This window comes from Saccopteryx leptura, chromosome 8 (assembly GCF_036850995.1).
Source record: "Saccopteryx leptura isolate mSacLep1 chromosome 8, mSacLep1_pri_phased_curated, whole genome shotgun sequence".
NCBI lineage: Eukaryota > Metazoa > Chordata > Mammalia > Chiroptera > Emballonuridae > Saccopteryx > Saccopteryx leptura.
This window is the reverse complement of record NC_089510.1, coordinates 91,031,209-91,051,287: the sequence shown is the minus strand read 5'-3', so window position 1 is coordinate 91,051,287 and position 20,079 is coordinate 91,031,209.

Below are 20,079 nucleotides of genomic sequence, written 5' to 3'. Positions count from 1 at the left end.
TCCTCTCTTCTTCTTCTGATATACTCATTATTCTTATATTGCTCTTTCTGATAAAGTCAGACAATTCTTGTAGGCTTTCTTTTTATTTTCATTCATGAATCTCTCTCTTCTTCTCTCTGTAGTATCTCTAGTTGCCTGTCATCAATATAACTGATTTTCTTTTCTATCTGAACTATTCTAAATAGCTATACTTGTTACATCATTTTTCAGATCATGTACTGAGTTCTTTTTTTTTTTTACAGATTCTTTTTTTAATTCATTTTTAGAGAGGAGAGAGAGAGGGAAGGAGAGAGACAGAGAGAGAGAAGGGGGGAGGAACAGGTAGCATCAACTCCCATATGTGCCTTGACCAGGCAAGCCCAGGGTTTCGAACCAGGGACCTCAGCATTTCCAGGTCGACGCTTTATCCACTGTGCCACCACAGGTCAGGCCATGTACTGAGTTCTTTATCTCTGTTTGGTTCTTTTTTATAGTTTTAATTATTTTGATGAAGTACTATTCTTGTTCATTTATTTGCTTTTTGAGTTCACAAAATTGTTTTACAGTGTGTTCTTGTATTTCATTGAGTATTTTTAGAACTTCGATTTTGAATTCCCTGTCATTTTTATTCCAAGCTTTCCATATAATTAAATTTTTTTTCTGGAAAATTTTTATCATCTAATTGAGCAATGACTCTGTCTTGTGTATTTCTGATATTTGTTTTCTTCTTTCTTGATAGTATTTGAGACTGGCATTGTTAATAACACTAGCAAGAGATTACTAAAAAATAAATAAGTAAAAATTGAAAGGTACATTGAAAAAGTGAATATTCTATAAATAATGATAAGTAGAACAAAAACTACAGAGAACAAGGAGCTGAAACTGAGAAGAAATGAAGAAAAAAGAAAAATGAAATAATAAACAAATTAAACACAAAATAGTAAGAGTAAAAAATATAACAATTTGAAGAAAAATGAAGATCAAATGAGAGAAAAAAGAAAAGGAAGGAGAAGAAAAAGGAAGTGAGAAAAAAAAGAAGTAAAAGAGAAAGTATCAGAAATAAAACCCTCACAAATAATAAGAATAAAAATATAATTATTATTAATAGTAAAGTTTAAATAGGGAAAAGAGAAAGAAGAAAATAAGGAAGAAATAAAATAGCAAAAAAAGTATTTTTTCAGTTTTGAGAGGTTACTTTTTTCTTTTTCTGGCAGCTAGTGATATAGTACAAGTTTTGCCTTTGTGAGGTTTTGGGCAGAGTTCTGCTTATGCATTGATGTAATAATGTAAGCAGGAATGTAGTTGTGTTGATAGGAGGGGTTTACTGTTAGGGCTTTAGAATTTTATGACTTCAGCAATGGTGATCTTAGGTCTCTGGGCACCTCTCCCTTGTCTCAACAAAGCAGGGAATCAAATACCAGGCACCTGCCTCTGCCTCTCCCAGAAGAGAATGATCTGAAGACTCAGCTGTGGGAGATCTGCCACTGTTCCCACAGCAAGTATATATCAATACAGCACTTAGGAGGCTGGGGGAGCCACAACGTGATCCTCTCTCTGGCCTGTGGACAGAGCAGGGGCTGTGTGTTGCAAGCTGATGGTGCCCAATTGCCCTGCCACATGAGCTTTGGGGGTGTGGCAGGCATGGACACAGGCCTCAGTACCAAGCAGGCCAAACTCTTTGGGCCTAGCCTGTAAAGATTAAGCATGCTTCAGTGCCACACAGGCCGATATCTAAGAGTTAACCCCTTGAAGATGAAGGGAGTGCTGAAGGTTGTGTGCTCACCTAGCACCAGTGATTACAGTGATGCAGGCAGACCCAGAACAGGCTGTGTTCCTGCTTTTGATTGCATGCCTGCCTTAATTCAATTCCATCCCCTTTACCCATCAGTCTCTCCACTTCTCCTAGCTCTGAAACAAAATGTACACTAAATGTGCCTCCCTCTATCACATCATTAAGGAAAGAGAAAAACTCAGTCCTCCAGCTTTTGTCCTTTGGGAATAGGTCTTATCTTCTACCCACCTTTTTACCCAGTCAAACCTTTTGTCCATTTGGTCTGTGGATATTTCAGGTGCACCTGTAGGCCTAGCTAGGGTTTCTTCTTTGCATTGTAGTTGTTCAATTTGTTGAAATTTCAAAGGGAGAGATCAGGAGTATTTCTCATGCCACCATTTCTTTGACATTATTCTAGCATTTTCTTTAATTGTTGGTTTTTTAGTAAAAATGTAAAAGAATTACAGAAACTTACTAAGAAAAATAAAGTAAATATGATAAATTTTAGCATGTATGGAAGGAAATGTGTTGTATATTTTTTACTATTAATATAATAGTGGTTTGCAAATATGCTATACAACTTAAAAAGAATATAATTGCAATTTGTCACATCAATTTGTTTTTCTGAGTTTTAAGAAAAGCTAAAGTGAATAACACTAACTAACTAACCATGTTAAAACAAAACTTGAAAGTGTATAAGAATGAAGTTTTTTTTTTTTTAATGACACATTTAGGATACTGTTTTTAAAATTTGTAGCTAATCAGTTTCTCTTTTTTGTTGTGAACCATTATGATTAGGCTAGATTATTTTACACAACATTATTAGTAGTGATTAGTTTAATTCAATTTTTTGTTCTACAACTTGCAGAAAAACACGTAGTTGAATTTACTCTTAGAATTAACAAAAAATAATAATCTTCAAAAAGTATATCCATACTTAAATTTTACTTGCAAAACATTTTGTTATTAATATAAACTGTTCTAAATAATATTTTTGCTAAAGTTTTATATATTTCAATAGGATAATTCATTTATTTTATGACATTTACAAAATCCTGAAACAAGGAATCCCTAATATTTTATCATGTTAAAGCCACACTGCTTAGGTTAAAATTTTGGTTCTAATTCTTAACAAATGTTAATCTTGGACAAATTATTTAATATCCACACTCTGCAATTACTTTATCTATAAATACTATTTGTTAAAGTATTTAGTTCTTGCTATGTTTTTGAAAGTTAAATTCCTTAATGTATGCAAAGCACTTAAAAGGATACCTGGTACATAGTAAGTGCTAAAAATTTTTGCTATTTTTCTTAGTATTATTTATAGTACTGAGAAAGGAGTCCAATGATGCATTATAACAAATGCTTTGATTATCATTTTAAACAACAAGGTATTTCCTAGTAGTTTAAATAAAAGCTGTGCTGGGCCCTGAAAGAGATCCCATGCAATATATTAGGCAGATTATTGATAGCAATTTACAGTGGTACCTTGAGATATAAATTTAATTTGTTCTGTAACCAAGCTCATAAGTCAGTCAACTCATATATCAAACTGCCGATATTGGACCCATGCGCCAATGCACGAACTAACGGCAGCTTCCCGAATCATGACTTGTATCTCAGAATTTCACTCAGATCTCAAACAAAAATATGGACCAAATTGCAGCTCGTATTTTAAAAATTTGTATGTTGGTCTGTTCGTCTTTCAAGGTACCACTGCAGTTAGTTTTATTGTATCTGTTTTACTGCTGTGTTAACTTTTGTTTTTGATCCTAATTAGTGGTTTAAGCAGATATAACACTTGGATCTAATCAGTGTTGATACAATGAATATAGAACTCAAGTATTTATGAACTATCACAGAGAGCTTAGTAAAACATCTGGACAGATACATGCAAAAAATGAAACTAGAAAACCTTACACATGCAAGAATAAACTCAAAATGGATTAAAGTCTTAAATATAAGTCAAAACACTATAAAAAATCCTAGAAGAAAAAAAAAAAAAATCCTAGAAGAAAACATAGCCAGTAAAATCTGGAACATTTCTTTACCAATTTGTTTTTTTTGTTTTGTTTTGTTTTTTAATTTTTATTTTATTTATTCATTCTAGAGAGGAGAGAGAGAGAGAGACAGAGAGAGACAGAGAGGAGAGAGAGATGGGGGAGGAGCTAGAAGCATCAACTCCCATATGTGCCTTGACCAGGCAAGCCCAGGGTTTCGAACCGGCGACCTCAGCATTTCCAGGTCGATGCTTTATCCACTGTGCCACTACAGGTCAGGCTACCAATTTGTTTTTTGACATATCTCCTTGAGCAAGGGAAACAAAAGAAAAAATTAACAAATGAGACCGCATCAAACTAAAAGGCCTTTCATCCACTGAGAAAGGATACCTTTCTCAGTACTATAAATAATACTAAGAAAAATAGCAAAAATTTTCAGCACTTACTATGTACCAGGTATCCTTTTAAGTGTTTTGCATACATTAAGGAATTTAACTTTCAAAAAAATAGCAAGAAGTAAATACTTTAACAAATAGTATTTATAGATAAAGTAATTGCAGAGTGTGAATGTTAAGCAAAGCCTTTTAGTTTGATGCAGTCTCATCTAAAAAGCAAAGAAAACCATAAAACATCATCTAATTGAATGAGAGAAGATATTCATCAATAATACATCTGATAAGGGGTTAACATCCAAAATTTATAAAGAACTTATACAACTCAACACTAAAAACACAAACAATCCAATTAAAAAATGAATAAAGGGCCTTGCCTGGGTAACTCAATTGGTTAGAGCATTATGCTGATATGGCAAGGTTGTGAGTTCAATCCCCCATCAAGGCACATACAAGAACCAACCAATGAATGTATAAATAAATGAAACAACAAATTGGTGTTTCTCCCTCTCTTATACATTAATAAAAAAATTAAATAAAAAATGGGTAAAGGCCTGAATAGACATTTCTCCAGAAAAGGTATACAGATGACCAGTAGACACATTAAAAGCACTCATCACTAATCATTAGAAAAATGCCAATTTAAACCACAATGATATATCACTTTATAGCTGTCAGAATGATTATCAATAAATCAACAAATAATAACTGTTGACAAGAATGTGGAGAAAACGGGACTGCTGTACACAATAAGCAGAAATGCACATGAGTGCACCCATTATGGAAAATAGTATAGACTGTGGTAAAAAAATTAACAATGGTACTGCCTTATGACCTAGTGATTGCATTTCTGTGAATATACTGAAGAAACCTGCAACATTAATTCAGAAGAATATATAAACCTTTATTTTCATTGTAGCATCATTAATAATAGTCAACATTTGGCCCTGGCCAGTTGGCTCAGTGGTAGAGCATCAGCCCAGCATGTGGCAGTCTCAGGTTCAAGTATCAATCGGGGTACACAGGAGAAATGACCATCTTCTTCTTCACCCTTCTTCCTTCCCCCTCTCTAACCTTCTTTCCCTCTTTCCCTCCTGCAGCCATGGATGGAATGGTTTGAGCAAAGTTGGTCTGAGGCATTAGGATTGCTCTATAGTTTGCCTCAGGTACTGAAATAGCTCAATTGCCAAGCAATGGAGCAATAACCCAAACAGGCAGAGCATTGCCTGGTTGAAGGCTTGCTGGGTGGATCCTAGTCAGGGCGCATTCAGCAGTTTGATTCCCTGCTTCTCACTTAAAAAAAAAAAGCTGTGGTATATTTACATTATGGAATGCTACTTGTCTATATAAAAAAAGAAATCTTACCTTTTCCAAAAGTATAGCTGGACCTGTGGAGTATTATGTTAAGTGAAGTGAGCAAGTCAGAGTTAGACCAACATTATATGGTTTCACTTGTATGTAAAATTTAATGAACAAAATAAACTGACAAACAAATAAACAAAAAAACTAACTTTACTAATGAACCGAAGTGTAAAAAAGTAAATATTAGAAAATAAAAATCAAGACATATATTAATATGTATATAATACCAAAAATTGGCATTGATTTCAGGAATGTAAAAAAAAAATTAAGTTATAAATTCAACTATTGTAATTTAGCATTTTAAATTAAAAAAAAAATTAAGACCTGACTGGGTAGCTCAGTTGGTTGGAGCGTCATCCCCATATGCCAAGGTTGTAGATTTGGTCCCTGGTCAGGGCATGTTTATGAACCAATTTGATAATTTAAGGAAAAAGAGATCAGTGCATGAATGGGTGGAACAGCAAATCAATCTCTTTCTCTCTCTCTCTCCCTTCTTCTCTCTCTAAAACCAATTAATATTTTTCAACTAAATATTTTTTACAAATTTTGACAAAATTAAAGTAGAATTATACAGATACACTTTATATACTAAAATATGTATAATTTTAGCAATATGACCAGCAGTATATTTAATGTAAATTAAATAATAATTTTAACATATCATTTAACAAATTAACATCATCTCAGAATACTTGTACAAGAGGGAAAATTTAGTTATAGATTGAAGGGAGGCAAAAATATTTTTTTTGTATTTCAAGATTAATTACTTAGGAAACAAATCAACTTTATGTCTTAGAAACAAATAATTTAAAAATTTTACTAATTTTTACAATTAAAAAGCAAAATAAATGCTTTTTTCCATATTTCAAAAATAACAAATATATTGGCTGATATTTCCCATTAATATTAATCATAACAAACAACCTAGGTTCAACAAAAATTATTGGATCTCTAGAGCATAAACTAATCTAAAATATAAAAGGATTTGAATGAATGGGAACTCATGAAATAATTTTTTATATGAAGATTCCCAATGGCATATTTCAATATTTAGGAAACATACATTTATGCACAAATGACATTTCAATGACAACTACAGCCCCCTTCTATGGGTATTTAATTCCAATTAAATAAAATTGGAAGAACAAAAAACAACCAAATATATGTATATGATAAAATCATGTATGCAAAAAAAAAAAAAAAAGATTTCAAATTATTTGGGGGAAAATAGAATATTAATTATGACAAGTGGCCAGCCATTTGTAGAAAAAATAAGACAGAACTTTATTACTTGTAGCAGAAGTAATTTTACAGGGATTAAATATTTAAATGTCAAAATGAGATCAGAAGGCTATTAGAAAAAAATAACATGGGTTTTAGTTGGATAAACCTGGAATGGAGACAGCATTTTTAGACATAGTACAAATCTCACAAAAGATTTAGAGATTTGACTATCTTTTATTACATTTTACTAAATAGAAAATTAAAGCACAGAAAATAGTAATAAATTTTAGGAAGCAATGACAATTTGGGAAAATACTGAAGACTACACATCAAAGGTAAAAATCTAATTCTCTTAATATGCAAAAAACTTTTAAAAACTAAAAGACAAAAAAGTAAAAAACTGTTGCCAAAAGGTAGTTCACACACAGAAAAAAATCACAAAAATTTACAAACACCTTAAAAAGCAAAATATGGACTTTGGGTGATGGGAATGCAGCATAATCGAATGTCAGAATAACCTAGAGATGTTTTCTCTGAACATATGGACCCTGATTTATCAATGTCACCCCATTAAAATTAATTTTAAAAAAGCAAAATAAACTGATTATTAAAATTCTGCAGCACATCAAAAAAACTGTTTAATTTAGCTCTGGCCAGTTGTCTCAGTGGTAGAGTGTCAGCCCTGCATGTGGATGTCCTGGGTTTGATTGTTGGTCAGGACACACAGGAGAGGCGCCCGTCTGCTTCTCCACCCCTTTCCCTCTCACTTCTCTCTCTCTCTCTCTCTTTCTCTCTCTCTCTCTCTCTCTCTCTCTCTCTCTCTCTCTCTCTCTCTCTCTTTTCCACTCCTGCAGCCATGGCTCAATTGGAGCAAGATGGCCCTGGGCACTGAGGATAGCTCCGTGGCCTCTGCCTCAGGCACTAAGAAGAGCTTGGGTTGCTTAGCAATGGAGCTACACCTCAGATATACAGAGCATCGTCCTCTAGTGGGCTTGTCGGGTGGATCTTGGTCAGTCAGGGCCCATGCAAGAGTGTCTCCTGCCTCCCTTCTTCTTACTAAAATAAAAAAAAAGAAAAAATATATATTAATTTTTTACTGATCTGCCTGACCAGGCGGCGCAGTGGATAGAGTGTCGGACTGGGATGTGGAAGGACCCAGGTTCGAGACCTCGATGTTGCCAGCTTGAGCGCAGGCTCATCTGGCTTGCACAAATAAAAGAACCAGCTTGGACCCAAGGTTGCTGGCTCAAGCAAGGGTTACTCAGTCTGCTGAAGGCCCGCGGTCAAGGCATATATGAGAAAGCAATCAATGAACAACTAAGGCGTCATAACAAAAAAAAACCCTGATGATTGATGCTTCTCATCTCTCTCCATTCCTGTCTATCGCTATCTATCACTCTCTCTGACTCTCTCTCTGTTCCTGAAAAAAAAAAAAAAAAAAAAATTTTTTTACTGATCTGACCAAAAAATAAGTATAATTTTGATTCATTCACACCAGACAGCTATTGTGTTGGCTATTGTCATTTTTTATTTGATAAACTAAAGGAAAAGAGGTCAGTGCCCCTGAATAAGTAGTCAGGTATTGCATGGTTTAAACAATGGGGCACACAAGTGTGCTCCTTGCAGCACATCAGTTGAAAATCACTGATTTAAATCATGATGTCTTTACAATAAAAATGTAATGTAAATTAAGTGAAGAAAATGTGACACATAAGATCAGAATATGACTATATAAAATTAGTAATACTACTTGAGAGGAAAACACTCATAAATTGTTGCTGGGGACTAAGTTGGTAAAACGAATAGTTGTCTAACACAATTGGAACATAGTTTAAAATATAAAATGCACATATTCTTTGGCCCAATAATCATCATCATTGCCTAAAATAATATAGATTCCATATTTATTATATATCTGCATATGTCAGAGTTTTAAACAGTCTCTGTGTAGAGACATATGTTCATAATCATTCCCTAGAATTATTTAAAAAAATATTAACAGTGATCATTTCTGTGTGAAATCTAGGATTCAGGAATAGAGCGGTGATGAGTATTCAAAAAAAGCAAACAATACAGGTGAGATCTTTAGTTTTCATAGTATATTCATCAATGCTCTTATTTATTTAGTCATTTCTTTATTTTACTTGTATATTCTTCAGTGTTTTTACTTTTTTTTTCATAACCTTAAATTTTTCTTTTTTTATCTTAGTGCTTTTTTAGGTTTACCTTAGCTCATGACACAGCAATTATTAGCCATGCAGTCTGCCCTATTTAATTAGTTGGCAAATTATTTTTAATAATACAATAAGCACCCATGAGTACAAAGCCAGACACCAAGGCTAAAACTTTGACAATAACACCTAATTTAAGGTCACAGCTCAGACCGTATACCTACTAGCCACTTTCCTCCACCAGAAATAATTACTATCAGAAGTCCTATTTCTCATTTTCTTGTTCTCCTCTGTATAAATTTTATCTCTATATATGTATTCCTAAAATGTTTTTTTGCATTGTAAATATAGAATTAAATAAAAATAATGTGAAGACAATTTTAAACTTTATATTTCATTCATATTTTGAAACATTGCTGTGGTTCAATTTATAAATGCTGTTAAATATACCATTGCATAAGTACACTATAGTATGTTAATTTATTATCCTGCTGATCATTAATAGAGTTGTTTCTATGATTTCACTGTTATGAACTGTTTCTATCAACATTCTTAAACATCTTTTCTATTAAGCGGGAGATAGGTACAAAAAAAATAAAATAAAGAAGTCTGTTTTCTAATGCAGTAGTGCAGTTGTTCCAATTCACACTTCTACCAGCAATATATCAGAGACCCTGTGACTGACATTTTTCAATAAGTAATCATCTTTATCTGTTCAATTTTTCTAATTAATTGGTTGAAAACAATATTTTATTGTGAGTTTGACTTGCATTTTTCTGATAATCATTAATATTGAATATCTTTTTCTATGTTTGTTGTTAATTTGTGTTTTGTGTAAAATCTTATTTATTTCTCTTACCCATTTTTGTATTCTATAATGTGTTCATTTCTTGTGTTATTTATCTACTTTTGACATAAATTATAAATATTTCTTTAGTTCATAATTTGCCATTTTCACTTTTTAAAAGTTACTTTTGATGTAAAAACTATAATTTAAAGAAACACTTATCTTGTAGAATCTTGTTTAAGAACTCCTTCCATATTCCAAAGTTTTCATGTATATTCACTTATACTTTGTAGTAAAACTTTTGAAGTATTTTTTTCCATAATCTGTCTGGGTTTACTTTTGTGTAGTGTGAGAAACAGATCAATTTTTCATTTTTTTCCACATGTATAACTAATTTCAAACATCAATTTTAATGAATAGTTTTTCCCTTTCCCATTTGATTGCTTTTTAAATTAAAAATAAAAACAAAGGAAATAACAAAATAAAATTCTAGGGTCTAGGATTAAACCTCATTTCCACATGGACACTAGTTTATTAAATAGATATATTTTTATTATTTCAAACAATTTCAGTGGTATTTTTTTCTGGACTGATCCTCAAAATGACTTTTTTTATAAATTTTATTTAATGTTAATGGGTTGACATCAATAAATCAGGGTACATATATTCAAAGAAAACATGTCCAGATTATCCTGTCATTCACTTATGTTGCATACCCATCACCCAAAGTCAGATTGTCCTCCGTCACCTTTTATCTAGTTTTCTTTGTGCCCCTCCCTCTCCCCCTCCCCCTCTCTTCCTTCCCTCCCACGCCCCCCCTCTCCTCAACCCTGGTAACCACCACACTCTTCTCCATGTCTCTTAGTCTCGTTTTTATGTCCCATCAATGTATGGAATCATGTAGTTCTTGGTTTTTTCTGATTTACTAATTGCACTCCGTATAATGTTATCAAGATCCCACTATTTTGTTGTAAATGATCCGATGTCATCATTCTTATGGCTGAGTAGTATTCCATAGTGTATATGTGCGACATCTTCTTTATCCAGTCATCTATTTAAGGGCTTTTTGGTTGTTTCCATGTTTTGGCCACTGTGAACAATGCTGCAGTGAACATGGGACTACATGTGTCTTTACGTATCAATGTTTCTGAGTTTTGGGGGTATATACCCAGTAGAGGGATTGCTGAGTCATAAGGTAGTTCTATTTTCAGTTTCTTGAGAAAACATCATACTTTCTTCCATAATGGTTGCACTACTTTACAGTCCCACCAACAGTGAATGAGGGCTCCTTTTTCTCCACAGCCTCTCCAGCATTTGCTATTACCTGTCTTGTTGATAATAGCTAATCTAACAGGTGTGAGGTGCTATCACATTGTAGTTTTGATTTGCATTTCTCTAATAACTAATGAAGATGAGCATCTCTTCATATATCTGTTGGCCATCTGTATTTCTTCCTGGGAGAAGTGTCTATTCATGTCTTCCCATTTGTTTATTGGATTGTTTGTTTGTTTGTTGTTGAGTTTTATAAGTTCTTTGTAAATTTTGGATATTAGGCCCTTATCTGAGCTGTTGTTTGAAAATATCATTTCCCATTTAGTTGGCTGTCTGTTTATTTTATTGTCAGTTTCTCTTGCTGAGCAAAAACTTTTTAATCTGATGTAGTCCCATTTATCTTTGCGTTCACTTCTCTTGCCTTTGGAGTCAAATTCATAAAATGCTCTTTAAAACCCAGGTCCATGAGTTTAGTACCTATGTCTTCTTCTATGTACTTTATTGTTTCAGGTTTTATATTTAGGTCTTTGATCCACTTTGAATTAATTTTCATACAAGGGGACAAGCTGTAGTCGAGTTTCATTCTTTTGCATGTGGCTTTCCAGTTTTCCCAGCACCATTTATTGAAGAGGCTTTCTTTTCTCCATTGTGTGTTCTTGGCCCCTTTATCAAAAATTATTTGACCATATATATGTGGTTTTATTTCTGGGTTTTCTATTCTGTTCCATTGGTCTGAGTGTCTATTTTTCTGCCAATACCATGCTGCTTTGATTGTTGTGGCCCTATAATATAGTTTGAAGTCAGTTATTGTAATGCCGCCATCTTCATTCTTTTCCTTAGGATTGCTTTGGCTAATCAGGGTTTTTTATACTTCCATATAAATCTGATAATTTTTTGTTCCATTTCTTTAAAGAATGTCATAGGAATTTTGATGGGAATTGCATTAAATTTATATATTGTTTTGGGTAATATGGCCATTTTAATTATATTTATTCTTCCTACCCAAGAACAAGGAATATTTTTCCATCTCATTGTATCTTTTTTGATTTCCTTTAACAATGCTTTGTTGTTTTTGTTATATAGGTCCTTTACATTCTTTGTTATGTTTATTCCTAGGTACTTTATTTTTTTTGTTGCAAAAAAAAAAAGATTATTTTTTTTAGTTTGTTTTCTAATATTTTATTGTTGGCATAGACAAAGGCTATGGGCTTTTTTTTTTTTTTTGTATTTTTCTGAAGCTGGAAACGGGGAGAGACAGTCAGACAGACTCCTGCATGTGTCCGACCGGGATCCACCCGGCACGGCCACCAGGGGCGACGCTCTGCCCACCAGGGGGCAATGCTCTGCCCCTCCGGGGCGTTGCTCTGCCGCGACCAGAGCCACTCCAGCGCCTGGGGCAGAGGCCAAGGAGCCATCCCCACCACCCGGGCCATCTTTGCTCCAATGGAGCCTTGGCTGCGGGAGGGGAAGAGAGAGTCAGAGAGGAAGGAGGGGGAGTGGAGAAGCAAATGGGCGCTTCTCCTGTGTGCCCTGGCCAGGAATCGAACCCGGGTCCTCCTCGTGCCAGGCCGATGCTCTACCGCTGAGCCAACCAGCCAGGGCCGGCTATGGACTTTTGTATGTTAATTTTGTATCCTGTGACCTTACTGTATTGGTTTATTTTTTTCTAGTAATCTTTTTGTGGAGTCTTTTGGGTTTTTGATGTATAGGATTTTATCATCTGCAAAGAGTGATACCTTTACTTCTTCTTTTCCGATATGGATGCCTTTTATTTCTTTGTCTTGTCTGATTGTTCTGGCCAGAATTTCTAGCACCACGTTAAATAAGAGTGGAGAGAGTGGCCAACCCTGTCTTGTTCCTGATTTAAGGTGGAAAGTCTTCAGTTATATGCCATTTAATATGATGTTGGCTGATGGTTTATCATATATGGCCTTTATCATGTTGAGATACTTTCCTTCCATACCCATTTTGTTGAGTGTCTTAAACATAAAGTTGTGTTATATTTTATTGAAAGCCTTTTCTGCATCTCTTGATAAGATCGTGTGGTTTTTGTTCTTTGTTTTGTTGATGTGGTATATTACATTACCGTTTTACGTATGTTGAACCATCCTTGAGATTCTGGGATTAATCCTACTTGATCATGATGTATTATTTTTTTAATATGTTGTTGTATTCGATTTGCCAGTATTATGTTTAGTGTTTTAGCATCTGTATTGATTAGAGATATTGGTCTGTAATTTTCTTTTTTTGTGCCATCCTTGCCAGGTTTCGGTATAAGGGTTATGTTGGCCTCATAAAATGTGTTTGGAAGTATTGCTTCTTCTTCAATTTTTTGGAAGACCTTCTGTAGAATAGGGACCAAGTCTTTGAATGTTTGATAGAATTCACTAGTATAGCCATCTGGGCCTGGACTTTTATTTTTGGGGAGGTTTTTAATGGTTTTTTCCATTTCTTCTCTACTAATACGTCTGTTTAGGCTTTCTGCTCCTTCATGACTCAGTCTAAGAAGGTTGTATTGTTCTAGGAATTTATCCATTTCTTCTAGGTTGTTGAATTTAGTGGCATAAAGTTTTTCATAGTATTCTACAATAATTCTTTGTATATCTATGGTGTCCGTGGTGATTTCTCCTCTTTCATTTTGGATTTTGTTTATATGAATTCTTTCTCTTTTTTCCTTGGTAAGTCTTGCCAGGGGTTTGTCAATTTTGTTGATCTTTTCAAAGAACCAGCTCCTTGTTCTATTAATTTTTTCTATAGTTTTTCTGTTCTCTATTTCATTTATTTCTGCTCTGATTTTTATTATCTCCTTTCTTCGGCTGGTTTTGGGTTGTCTTTTTTCTTCTTTTTCCAGTTCCTTAAGGTGTGAAGTTAAGTGGTTCACTTGAGCTCTCTCTTGTTTGTTCATATATGCCTGAAGTGGTATGAACTTCCCTCTTATCACTGCTTTTGCTGCATCCCATAGATTCTGATATGTCATATTGTCATTTTCATTTGTCTGTATATATCTTTTGATCTCTGCGCTTATTTCTTCTTTGACCCATTCATTTTTTAAAAGTATGTTGTTTAGTTTCCACATTTAGGTGGGCTTTTTTTCTCTTTTTTGCAGTTGAATTCTAGTTTCAAGGCTTTATGATCAAAAAATATGCTTGGTACAATTTCAATTTTTCTGAATTTGCTGATATTTTTTTTATGGCCCAACATATGGTCAATTCTTGAGAATGTTCCATGTACACTAGAGAAAAATGTATACTCTGTCACTTTGGGATGAAGTGTCCTGTAAATGTCTATCATATCCAGGTTCTCTAGTGTTTCATCTAAGGCCACTATATCTTTATTGATTTTCTCTTTGGATGACTGATCTAGAACCGTCAGTGGTGTATTGAGGTCTCCAAGTATGATTGTATTTTTGTCAGTTTTTGTTTTTAGGTCAATAAGTAGCTGTCTTATATATTTTGGTGCTCCTTTGTTTGGTGCATATATATTAAGGATTGTTATGTCTTCTTTATTCAGCATCCCCTTAATCATTATGAAATGACCATTTTTGTCTCTGAATACTTTTGCTGTCTTGTTTCAGCATTATGAGATATGAGTATTGCTACGCCTGCTTTTTTTTGGATGTTATTTGCTTGGAGTATTGTTTTCCAGCCTTTCGCTTTGAATTTGTTTTTATTCTTGTTGCTTATATGTGTTTCTTGCAGGCAGCGTATAGTTAGATTTTCTTTTTTAATCCATTCTGCTACTCTGTGTCTTTTTATTTGTGAGTTTAATGTAATTATTGACACTTGTGGATTCCCTATTGCCATTTTATAAATTGCTTTCTGTTAGTTTTGTATCTTATTTGACTCTTCTCTTTTGTTTTTCTATCATTTGATTTTATTTGTTTGCATTTCATACTTCTTTCCTCTGTTGCTACCTTTTTTAAGTCATGTGCTTTTGAAGTGGTTTTTTCAAGGGTGGTTACCATTAAGTAATGAAAAGGGTACCTACCATATTCATTGTAGTACCCTATCTTGTGAGTGTTTCTGCACTTCATCTTCTTTTGCTACTGTTAATGTCTGTCCTCTCCCCCCTTTTTTTTGCTTTTGTTGTCATCGTTTAAATTTGGTTTTATTGTGTTCTTGATGGAGCTTTTACTTGTGGTTTTGTTCTTTGGATCTGGTTGGAAAACGCCCTTTAGTATTTCCTGGAGTGGGGTTTTCTGATGATATATTTCCTCATCTTTTCTGTATTTGTGAATGCTTTTATTTCTTCTTCGTACTAGAAGGATAACTTTGATGGGTATAGTATTCTTTGCTGAAAGTTTCTCTCTTTCAGGACTTTAAATATTGGGGTCCACTCTCTTCTAGCTTGTAGAGTTTCTGCTGAAAAATCTGATGATAATCTAATAGGCCTTCTTTTATATGTTGTATTCTTCTTTCCCCTGGCTGCCTTGAGGATTTTTTCTTTGTCGTTGGTTTGTGCCATTTTCATTATGATGTGCCTTGGAGTAAGTTTTTTTGGGGTTAAGAAAACTCGGAGTTCTGTTTGCTTCTTGAATTTGAGGCTTTAGTTCTTTCCACAGGCTTGGGAAGTTCTCTTCTATTATTTGTTTGAATAAATTCTCCATTCCATTTTCTCTCTCTTCTCCTTTTGATATACCTATTATTCTTATGTTATTCTTTTTGATGGAGTCAGATAATTCCTGTAGGGCTTTCTCATTTTTTTTTAATTTTTGAGTCTCTCTCTTCTTCTCTCTGTTGTGCCACAAGTTGCTTGTCTTCTATGTCACAGATCTTCTATCTGGCCTGTTCTATTAGCTAAGCTTGTTACCTCGTTTTTCAGTTCATGAATTCAGTTTTTCATTTCTGTTTGATTTGTTTTTATAGTTTCAATTTTCTCACTAATATATTTTTTGTGTTCGTTGAGTTGTTTTCTGAGCTCCCTAAATTGCCTTTCTGTGGTTTCTTGTATATCTCTGAGTATTATTAGGATTTCTATTTTAAATTCTCTGTCATTTAGTTCCAGGATTTCCAATATATTAAATTTTTTCTCCATAGATTTTTCCACATCTATCTGTGTTACTTCTCTTTCTTTTGTATCCATGATATTTGATTTCCTTTTTCTTAATGGTACCTGAGGGTGGTCTTGTTGATAGCGCTAATATGAATTAATAAAGAATAAAAAGTAGAGGCCTGACCTGTGGTGGTTCAGTGGATAAAGCGTCGACCTGGAAATGCTGAGGTCGCCGGTTTGAAACCTTGGGCTGCCTGGTCAAGGCATATATGGGAGTTGATGCTTCCAGTTCCTCCCCACCTTCTCTTTCTGTCTCTCTCTCCTGTCTCTCTCCCTCTCTCTCTCCCTTTCTCTTTCCTCTCTAAAATGAATAAATAAAATTAAAAAAAGAGAACATCATTCAAAAACAACTAGTTTACATCTATGCTTTACCTCAATTATAATGAAAAAAAATAAGAATAAAAAGTAGAAAAAAATTTAAAAAAATAAAAAATAAAAAAATTGGAAAAAAAAACCCAATAATAATTTATTATTTTTCTCCCCTTTTCTTTCTTCTCTTTCCTCCTCTTCCCTCCTCCTTAGGAATATATCATGATAAACTGTGAATTATATTATGCTAAATGAAACAAATCTGCCTATAATGGAGGGCCTGAGTTGGGGGGAACTCTTCAAGGGGCAAAAAAGCAAGTAGGGACCCACAAAATGCAAAAAAGGAAAAAATTTGGGTGAAGTATAAAATGATTTGCTTGTATGTAATGGTTGACTAAGAGATATATTGAGAGGGATAAGAGAGAAACCAGAAAAAGGGGAAAAAACCCCAAACTATTGTATTAAGTGGAGCAAAGACTGAATAGAATGGAGATCCTGGGTTGGGAGGAATGCTACTGAGTTAAAAAGCGAAGCAAAAAGCACCAAAAATGCCACAAAAAAATCCAAAAAACCTTGAGTCCCAAATTAAATAATTTGTTCGTGATTGAGGATTGAATGAGAGGAAAATTAAAAGGAGAAAAGAAGAAACTAATAGAAAGGGAGAAACAAGAAAAAGGGGAAAAGGAAAGGAATAAAAAAAAACAAAAAGAGAGGGAGAGTTAAGGGTTTTGGAGTGTAACCCTCATGGAGAGTAAGGAAGAAGAAAAGAAATAAAATGAAACACTTATGGGTAGTGTAGTTCAAGAAAAGGACAGAGTAAGATGGGCAGAGAATTACAGGACCAAGGTTGAGGAAATAGAAATAATACTAATAAAGGCAAGAGGATGAAAAAAACAAACAAACAAAAGAAATAGTGGAACAAATTATAAAGTCTATGGATTTTTCTTGAATTTGAGAGGTTAACTTCTTCTTTTTTCTTTCCTCTCCCTCTTCCTAGTTGGTGACTCTGTACCCCAGGCTCTGCCCCTGTGGCATGCTTAGGTAGAGATTTGCAGTTGATGAGACTCTACGGCAATGTCATATATGTGTTATTTTTTAGCTTTTTTATTTTTGTTTTGTTGTTTCATCAATTCTGCTATTAGTGAACTAAGAAAATTCAAAGTAGGGCACTAATATATCAAATTAAAAAGTAATGACCAGATGCCTAATTCTCAAATAGAAATCATTAAATACAATACCATTATAATTTCTAATGTGTTTTATTTCTAGAAACTATTCAAACAGCTATATATGCATGATCTCGTTTTATCCTCACAACATGCAATAAAGAGGTTTGATTATAATCCCAAATTTTCACATGAGGAGGGTTAGATGGGTTGTGTAATTTACCTACATTATACAGGTCATGTTTGAAGTGACTTGAACCTAATTCTTTATTATGCAAAAGCACACATTCTTTCCTATTATGTCAAATTATTTTTTTACTAACCCAAAAGTACTTATTTTGTTTCCTCATCTTTTATTGTTTATCAGTATTACTAGGTTAATCTCTGTAGCTGGCTGAACAAATTTGTGCTCAGTCTCAGTTTCCTTTTCAGGTGTGGGTTTTATATTAGGTCCCAGAACTTTCTCTCTTCTCACATGTGGCTAATAATGAACCACAAAAATAGAAGGTAGGATACATAAATGCAAAGTCACAAAAAAGGATCTAATATTTAATAAAAGATTTTGAATTCTAGCATTCAACCCAGATCTCAAGTCTAATGTCTTTTTTGATGTTTATTTTAATAGAGAAGCTGAAAAATGTACAGATCATGATATGAGGATCAATGTAGCAAATGTATTCTACTATATACATTTCACTGAGAATAAAACATGTAATTTTCTTATCATAGAAGTTAATTTACTTTTAGAAAAAGAGTTGTTAAAAGGACTTAATTTTTAAACAAATATATCTTTATTATATGCGGCTTAAGTGTCTGTTTGTCGCCGATAGCTTATTGGTTGCTTGTGTAACTGTACTAGCCAATGGGGTGAAGTTGCCATGGCATTCAAATAGTCCCACCTTCTGGCATGCCACCTCACAAATTGAGGTTAAAGATTGGAGCAATTATTATGCTGTTAAGAAATCTTAACACCAGAAGGGGTCTTTGCAATGGAACAAGACTAGAGGTTCTCCAATTGAAAAATAATGTCATAATAGCTAAGTCTTTGACTGGCTCCTCTAAAGGTGAAATACATGTCATTCCAAGAATTGATTTGGCTCCATCTCAAACAGGGTTGCTGTTTCAATTGAGACATAGACAATTTCCTGTAAAACTTGCCTTTGCTATGACCATCAATAAGTCTCAGGGCCAAACGCTTAAGCGTGTTGACATTTTTTATCTGAGCCTGCATTTGGACATGGTCAACTTTATGTTGCCTGTTCAAGAGTTCGTGAAAGAATGGACATAAAATTAAATATAATTGATGGTCCTCTGCAAGGCGAGCTTAAAAATGATGGAAAGATCTACACAAGAAATGTTGTGTACAAAGAGATCTTTGACATGTGAATTAACATTTTATTATTTAAATCACCTTTATTTATTGAGCTAGCGGTGGCTCTTAAGAAATGTACCACAAGTGGTTTCCTTCATTGCACTCTACTTTAAGCAATTAAGCAAGTAGAAGGGGGAAACCCCGTGGGGCAGTAAGAAAAGGGGCGTCCTCGCTGTCTGCCCTGGGTAATTCAGTTTGAATTAGCAGACACCTTTGCACAAATTATTTTAATTACAATTTATAATATCTAGAACAGCAGTCATTTCGTATGACCGCCGGGCTTTCTAGTATGTATATATTGATATTTAAAATTGTGTACAAAAACAAATGATTAATAATGAGGATGTAACTTCAACATTAAAATGTGGCTACTAAAATAAAGAAATACTTTTCTCTAGATGCCACCATATGTCACTAGCCCATCAGGCCCAGTATGAATTGATATTTCTCACTGTTTGAGCACCGATGCTCTGCAATGCCCTTGCTTGCAGATTCTGTCTTGGATGGCTCCACATGCTACGACCGACTCCAAGTTCCCTGGCAGTGTAATTACTGTTCTCTGACAGAGGGTTGGCTAAGGCCGTGATCATCTCAACAGGAATAGCTAGCTACTTACTGAGCTTTAGGGAAAGCTGCCAGATACTTTGTCAATCCTGTGTGCTGAATGACTGCTTAGATTTCTTCAGATATCACAATGAGAAGCCTTTCACTGTTTCTCACACAGACTAATATTTTTGTGAAAAGAAAATCAATTTATTTTATGAGCACAATAACTTCTTCTCCTAGGTATTCCCATCCACATCCAGCACCTTAAGACTATTTTTTGCTGCCCAATAGGTATATAAACATGTAAATAATTTCTTGTGTGTATAAAGAACAGGGTAAGAAATAAATTTGTGTGGGCTAATGGATTTTTTAAGTTGGATTATATAATAGATTATGTCTATGAGTTAATAAGAAATACATTTGATATATTAGCAATTAATTCTTAGTGAAGGTGCCAACAGATTACCTGTTTCAAACATATGCCTTCTTAACTCTGTTGAATAACAACAAACTTTATCCTGGTGATCAGGGTTAGTTATTGCTGCCACTAAGGTAACACTTTCTATTGCCTCTTCATTTCTTGTCAAGAAAAACCTAGAAGTTGCTGAATGGTTTGCCATAGTTTAAATCTGAATGGGACACTTTGTAACCAGTGGAAATAATCTTACTTGGG